Raw genomic sequence first — 7,899 nt, 5'->3', positions numbered from 1 at the left:
TCATTCTGATGTACTGCAGTGTCTACATTTCAGTGTAGACGCAGATATAGATGCGAAAAATGTTTCTCTGAGGGCGCATCTTAGAGTGCACGTGCTGGTGCGTGTGCTCTGCAGTGTACACGCGATGATACACGTGCTGACAAACGCCCACAGAGACACAGGTATAGATGTGCACAGAGACGTAGGTATAGGCGTTGTATGTAATATGTTTTATCTACACAGGGTAATATGATTTTTCTTGTGTAGATGTGGAATCCTGGATCCTGCAGCACCCCATTCAATAAGGAGTAATTCATGGGGGAGATGACCAATTATCTTGATCACCCTCCCACTGCAGATGAGGTTTTCAGTGTGATGTCTGGGACACCTATCACATCTTTGCCTACACAGGGATCAGCTAAGGTACATGGATCGACCGAAGCATGTACATCTGCAGAAGCATGTGTATCGAGTGAGGTAGAGGGTAGTGCATGTCGAGGGAGGAGGGAGAGTGGTGCGGGAGGACGAGGAGGTCGAGGGCTTTGTGGGGGTTGCCTAGGTGGTGGCTCTCGATCACCCTCACTGGAAAATGAGAAAGGTGAGCCTCCACAAATGTACTACTCTATCACTGATGTTGGTGGTATCTTGCATGACTTTGAGGGAAGGGAAGTGATAGCCTACTTGAGGAGTATGGTGCATGCCACATACAAAGATTGCATGATTCCCTTCAAGCACCAAAAAAATGGTTTGTGGCAAGAGGTGCTGTGGGCAGTACATAAAAGATACCATAATCCCGAGAATTCACGATTCTCAGATGATTGGGGACGGTCAAAGGTGAGAGACGCGCTTCATAACAAGAGGTCTCACCTTATGACGCGCACCAAGGAGTCATTGCGGAGACAAGATCAGGGGCACCTTGGATATGGCCAACCACCCAATTGCCACCGCAAGGAGTGGAAAGAGGCCAAGAAGAGAGCAGCAGAGAAAATGACAAGTCGCCAGCATGCAGAGGCGCGACGTATCCAGATGGCAACCATGGGATCATCGCATTATGGATCGGGTGGCAAGGAGTCATGGGAGGTTGAGTTTGTAAGTATTATTTGATTTCTTTTTTTTAATTAAATTTTGTAATTTGTTTCACTTCATTATGTAGTGTGTTTTAATACGTTGTATGTTCAAATTGTTTTGTAGTATCATATCGTTGGTAGGATGCCTACTCCTAGAGAGGTAGGCTACCATCGAGGTCATAACCGGGCATCCACTTGGCAGCATTTCTATAAGGAGGGACTCATCACGGAAGAGCAATATAATCACGCAATGAGGATTCCACCACCAAAAGAGGTATGTTTTATTTTTTACATGAAAAGTATAGATAACTCTAATTTATTATTTGTAATGGTATTTATATACCTTAATCCTTTGTGTAGGCGAACCCTAATGCAGTTGAGGATAGCGAAGGGGAGACTAGCAGTAGCGGTGGCGGCAACGGCAGCGGCATAGGCAGCGGTGGTGGTAGCGATGATGATGATTCTTCTGAGGAGATATAGAGGAGCCCCATGCATGCATGCCTCCCCTTGGCTTGTAATTTTCATTTTTGATATGTATTACTTTCAGCTAGTGCTTGCGACCATGACGTCACAAGCACTAGAACTCATAATGTAAAAACATTTCATCTATATATATGAAACTTCGTGTGCTATATACATTGTTTTGTTTTCAGTATCCAATCTTCGAAATAATCTTTCTCTGTTTTCCTAAGCATACAATTCGATGTTGACGGGGGGAAAAGAACCAGAGAGCATGTGCAAAGCCACATGCTCTCTGGTTTTTTTTTTCATACCTCTGTTTTGCGTATCTATCAGCGCGTCTAAATTGCAGGATAAATGCGCGTCTATTCTCGTAAAAAACTTTCAGAGTAAACGTGGTTTTAGACTTGTAGATACATGCGTATATAGACGCACAATATGAATATATCCACTTTTTTATCAATATGATTATATATTTACATAGCGTGTTTATACGTGCGTCTATAGGTGCGTCTAAGTGTGTGTGTAACTCTGATCATAAGCGCGCTTTTAGACATGATTTTGTAGACACAGAAATAGACGCGTTAATAAATGCACCCGACATTTTTTTCCACAATTCAAATATTGTGTCTGCAAGCGCGTCTATGGAGACTTTTTGTTGTAGTGTCATAGTGTAACATGTCCACTAGAATCCTCTAGAACACGTCTTAGCAGCCCATTGGGAAGGTTGTCTAGAAAACTCCACCCGGCACTCCCATGGAATGTTGCAGGTTTTGCAATCTAGGACTTTCCGCGTCTGCCACGTAACGGAAGTGTCCTGGCCGTTCCCACTTAGGATCGACCGGAATTGTTTGGCCATTTACTAACAGCGACTAGCGTCAGACCTGATCGAACTACTTTACGCAGAAACACCTGGTCTGAAGCGGATTCATGCTGCACTTGGTTCAAGGAGAATGGGAAACGAGAGGGATGCAAGGCTCGACCTCTCTGCCAAAAGGCATAGTCCCATTCCGTTCCCCTAAAACAGCGTGAATCGGGTAATCGGTAATTCCAAGTCATCGTTCTCATTACTTGTTTCGGTGATGTTGATCATCCTTCTGTTCGTCGAAGACTTTGAGAAAAGTTCCCGGCTAACCGGGACCACCCATCCGTAGGACGGACCCATGGTCCATCCTCCGCACTTTCCTCGGTTTGTTTTAGTTATGTAATTACCTACCACATTAGTTTGACATATAACAAACAGCTTCCTTGATTAACCCTGTTAAGCACTGGTTCCTTCACGTAATCTTATCACAGGACATAAAGAAAACAATGCCAAACAACTTCTTTATTATCATTTTATCCTTTTATCTTTGCAATACAAGGAGTTCCCGCCCGTAGGCGTATTCATAATCCGCCCGAAGGCTATCCAGTAATCCACCAGGAATCACTAATCCAAGTTTCCGCCCGTAGACTAGTATGCGGGCCTCGAGATCCAATCCCGAGTCACGTTAGTCTCTTGTGCAGGGCCCGGAAGGCGAGGGATTTACAGCCAGAGCCCCCCCTGGCACCCAAGCGTCCTCCTGCTCCAAGTAGAGCTCAACGGCAAGACCTCTCACGGCGGGTTCGGTCCACGTTCCCGGCGCGGTTAACAACCCCCTTGGTTAGGGTCAGGCAGGCAGTCGAGGGTAACTGAAGCTGCCTCTCCCTTCAGGCTTCAACCTGAAGTATTTAGATATGTTTTCGTCCTTTAGTTCATTGAGCAAACAATGCAAATAGTGCTTTTTAAACTGTTACAAGCACAATCAAATTCTAGTGGTCGTTTAGCTGGCAAACTGTTAAGGAGTGACTCCTTTTCTCCGAATGCAACCCGCATTCGATCCGAAATCAATTGCAACTTGGCAAGATTCCTATCATTCTTGGGTTAGGGTCATACCCTACCAATACTTTAGGTTTTATTGTGGTAGGTTCCAGCGACCGTGTCACTTTAGTTTATTGTCTGGTCATTTGCTTCAAGGCAAACACCTAACCTTCCTTTTCCTTGGCAATTATCCCCCAAGAAAAGTGAGTAACAGGATGATTACTCATCCTCTTGTAAGTTAAATTCTTTCAATAACTTGCCAACCTCATTTCGAGAGATGATAAAACTCTCTTGTGGACAAATCTCAAGTCTATACAATATTGCAGCTTTTTGCACATGTATTGCATCTATTACACGGAATCATTCTACCCATTGCTTAGCGTTTTCCGGTCACGCAATTACCTCCAGCCGAGTAGCAGGGTTTTAGGGTATCCTCCAACCCATTCCTAACTATGTTGGCCCATGGTCCTAGAAATAGGCAACTCCGTCGGAGTTTCATCATTTTGAACGAATGATCCTTAGGATAAAACCTTAGATCATTTCATGCAGGAACATCCAATTGCTTCGACATTTCGTGAACGTGTGTAAGATCTTTAGATTTGCGGGTTTTGTCCTGGCAACCAGTGTAAAACTAGGTCGAATTATTATTGCACTAAACCCTAGTTAACACTTGGGATACCTAACATATCGACTCAATCATGCCCATATGAATCCTTGTGGTTTAGGTGACCTAGTCAACTCAATAAACTTGTCTTGCGTCAAGGATGATCCTTTCCTCAAGGTAATAAACTAAATCTAATGGAGAACAATAGTTACAACTGCACCAATACGCGTAAACATGCGATTTATTGCTTCTATGCATCACATGGTTCACGATAACCCTATCCTTCCTTGGTAAGGTAAAATGCTTGATAATCTGTACACTAACTTTCCTAGGTCCTACTAGGATTTACATCAATTAATCATGCCTACAACCTTGTAATCTACTTTCGAATCTTGTGCTTTGACGAACCATGCAACCTTTCCTAAATGCGGCTTCTGATGAATGACGTTTTCGCCTGATGACTATGCAATACGCAACATTCTCCTAGCTACAATGTAGTTAACGAAGTTTATACCAAACTAAAGCTAGTGTTAACTCATTCCATTTTACATGCTATTTGCAAGTCCATAAGATCATTTTCGTACTCTATTATTTCTTTTCGGATAATATCTCTTGGTGTTAACCTTGCCTCATGAAATCATTACGAGGAGGATGTTGCCTAACATGCGGCACACGCTTATTCCTACCATGTCTAGGACGGAAGAGAATGCACTTATAAATTCCATTTCTTTGCCCTAAGTTTAGACTCATTATTTTGATAATGTACCAAAAACTACATGCAACTAGTCTTCTAAGGTGGATAACTCGTTCAAATTCATGACATATTTCCAATCCTGCCTAATGTTTCAAAGATACTTATCAAATGTATTTTTTTCCAATTTCCACATGCATTAAAGTTACGCGTAAAAATGCAATCCCCTTTATGAACTAAGCGCGCCTAATCATTTCTTTATGCGAAAATAACTCGAAAGAACCTGGACTTGAGGGGTCGGGGAGATATCCACTTGTATACTCGGAGATGAACCTCCCGCAGTCGCACCTTGTGATCTTTTGGGGGCCATCGTAGGCGTAGATTCGGCTTCTGATTTGCCTTTGTGGTCTACGAATTGTCTTGCCTTGGCATGCAGCCTTCCGCCTTTGCCTTTCCTCATATGCGAAAGACTTCTTTGCGGGATGGCGCTTGCAGCAAAGGGCTTTAGGAGTTCTTTTAGGAAAAACTCGAGTTGGCACGGAATTGATTCTTGGATGGCTTCCGGCCTTCAAAGTCCTTTTACGAAAGCCTTTTTCGAAGGGTCTTATGGGAGTCTTTACGGCCTTCACCCTCTCCTCTTCAAGTTCCGGGGAGGGGTATGAATGGGTCTTTTGGGGAATGTGGTGGGAAGGGGGCTTAAGGAGGCTCCCCCCTTAGAAGCTTCAGCTTCTACAGGCCACGGGGGGGTCGTGCTTCAGGCGGGGGCGGCGGTCTGAGGTGGACTGGTGGTCTGGCGGCAGTGACGGCGGACTGGCGGTCTGGGCGGCAGCGACGGCGGACTGGCGGTCTGGGCGGCAGCGTCAGCGGACTGGTGGTCTGGGCGGCAGCGTGTCGCTTCACGGCGACCTCCCCCTTCACGTCCGGCACGGCGACCTCCTTCAGCTCCTCGTCCAGCACGTCCAGCACCCTCCTGCACCCTCTAGCTAGGGGGGTGTTTATATAGGCGTTGGGAGGGGTGGGGAAGAGGGCCTCCACACACGTGGAGGACTCCCCCTCATGCAGCCCGACCTCACTCTTCCTTGGCCATTCCCCCCCACACTCCCTCTCCTCCAACCATGCATCGGCTGGGGGAAGGGATAATAATAAAAAAATTTGCCTTGAATTTATCCAATTGCCCTTCCCAAGCGGTTGTTTCCTCGCGGCTATACGGTCTTCAACCCCGGCCTTTAATTCTCGACGTGGAGGCCTCATTTTTTAGCGTGCATGGTGTGGATTAGGTTACCAATAATCACGAAGTAGGGAATACTCTTGCACAGGGTTTACACGGCGTGCGGGAAGTTAATATTTGCGGTACGGGGTACGTGGAAATATTACATTCTCTCCCCCTTAGAAGAATCGAGATGTCCTCATCTCGAGATAAACTGGGGATATTGAAGATTGAGAGAGCTTTCATCCATCCAGGTAGCATCCTCTTCGGGATAATCTTTCCACTAGACGAGGTATTCTCTCAAGGTTCTAGATCTCAACTGTCTCTCCCTAACATCTAAAATCTTTTCCGGTCTTAGTTCAAGGACTCCTTGACTAGGCATTACAATTTGTTGGTCATCAAGTACATGATTTGGGTTGGGTACATACTTTTTTAAGAGACTAATATGGAATATATTGTGAACTTTTAGGTTATCAGGAAGTTGCAATTTATAAGCATTGGGTCCTAAGCATTTGAGGATTTTATATGGTCCACAATACCTTGGACTTAGCTTCTTGCATTTACCTAGAGATAAAGAGCTCCTCTTGGGGCGTACCCGTATGAAAACCATGTCTCCTTCTCCGAAGACTCTTTCTTGACGTTTCAAATCCGCATATGCCTTTTGTCTATCTTTGGCTGCTTGTATGTCTTGTCTTATTGACTTTATTTGGTCATCCATGTCCTCCAACATTTGTCTTGAAGCTTCCACTCTTAGGGTAGGATCTGAAAATTTTAGGGGACTTCGACAATCATGACCATACAATGCCTGAAAGGGAGTCATTTGAATGCTCTGCTGGTAAGAAGCATTGTAAGCAAATTCTACTAATGGCAAGTATTGAATCCATCTCGTCGGCTCTCGACAGCAGTAAGCCCTAAGCATATCCTCAATGATTTGATTTACTCGCTCTGTTTGTCCATCTGTTTGGGGATGGTAGGCAGTGCTAAAACAGAGTTGGGTTCCAATAGCTTCAAAGATAGCTTTCCAGAAGTGTGAAGTGAAAAGAGAATCTCGATCGCTAATGATCCTTCTAGGTAACCCATGTAGCTTGAATATCTCTTTGATAAACACTCTAGCAATGTCGGAGGCTTTATAGTTTGTCTTTACTGGAATCAGGTGTGCAACCTTAGTAAGCATGTCAACTACAACCATAATGGAGTTGTATCCTCCTTGGACTTGGGGTAAGCCCACCACAAAATCCATACTGATGAATTCCAATTTCATTTGGGGAATGTCAAGTGGTTGTAATTTTCTTGGCATCATGACATGTTCAGCCTTGATACGTTGGCAAGACAAACATTCAGTGACATATTTGAGGACGTCACCTTTGAGCCTCTCCCAATGATAGCTCTTCCTGACTGCATTAAGAGTTTTTGCATAGCCGGGATATCCTGCGAAAGGGGAGTCATGAGCTTCCCACAATATCTTCTGCTTAAGTGACTGGCTTGCTGGTATACATAGCCTTGTTCTATAGTAAATAAGTCCATTGTCAACAGAAAATTCATGATACTTGGCCTGTAGCTTCAAATTCTGATCCTTGGTAGATATTTCTTTTATCATTGCTTGGTAGGCTAAGTCATGGCATGCTTCCTCTCTAGCTAATTCGAGTATAGGGTTGCTTTGGCATAGATACCTTTGTAGCGAGAGATCTGGCCGTTGATGGATTCTGCAAGATTAGGGAGTTTAGGAATGCCTTGCGACTGAGTGCATCGGCAACTACATTCTCTTTCCCTGGTCGATACTTGATTTCAAAATCATATTCCTCCAATACTTCAATCCATCGGCGTTGCCTCATGTTGAGCTCTTTCTGGGTAAAAATCCATTTGAGACTCTTATGATCGGTTACTAGAGTGAACTTATTTCCCAACAGATAGTGTCTCCAAAGCTTTAGAGCATGGATGACAGCTAATAACTCCAGATCATGAGTGGCATAATTCTTTTCGTGACTCTTCAATTTCCTTGAAGAATACGCTACTGGATGACCTTCCTGCATAAGAACACACCCCAAGGTAAGA

This window comes from Lygodium microphyllum, chromosome 8 (assembly GCF_053477565.2).
Source record: "Lygodium microphyllum isolate KBCC chromosome 8, Lygodium_microphyllum_v1.1.10, whole genome shotgun sequence".
NCBI lineage: Eukaryota > Viridiplantae > Streptophyta > Polypodiopsida > Schizaeales > Lygodiaceae > Lygodium > Lygodium microphyllum.
The sequence above is the reverse complement of the archived record's forward strand: the minus strand, read 5'-3'. Positions refer to the sequence as shown.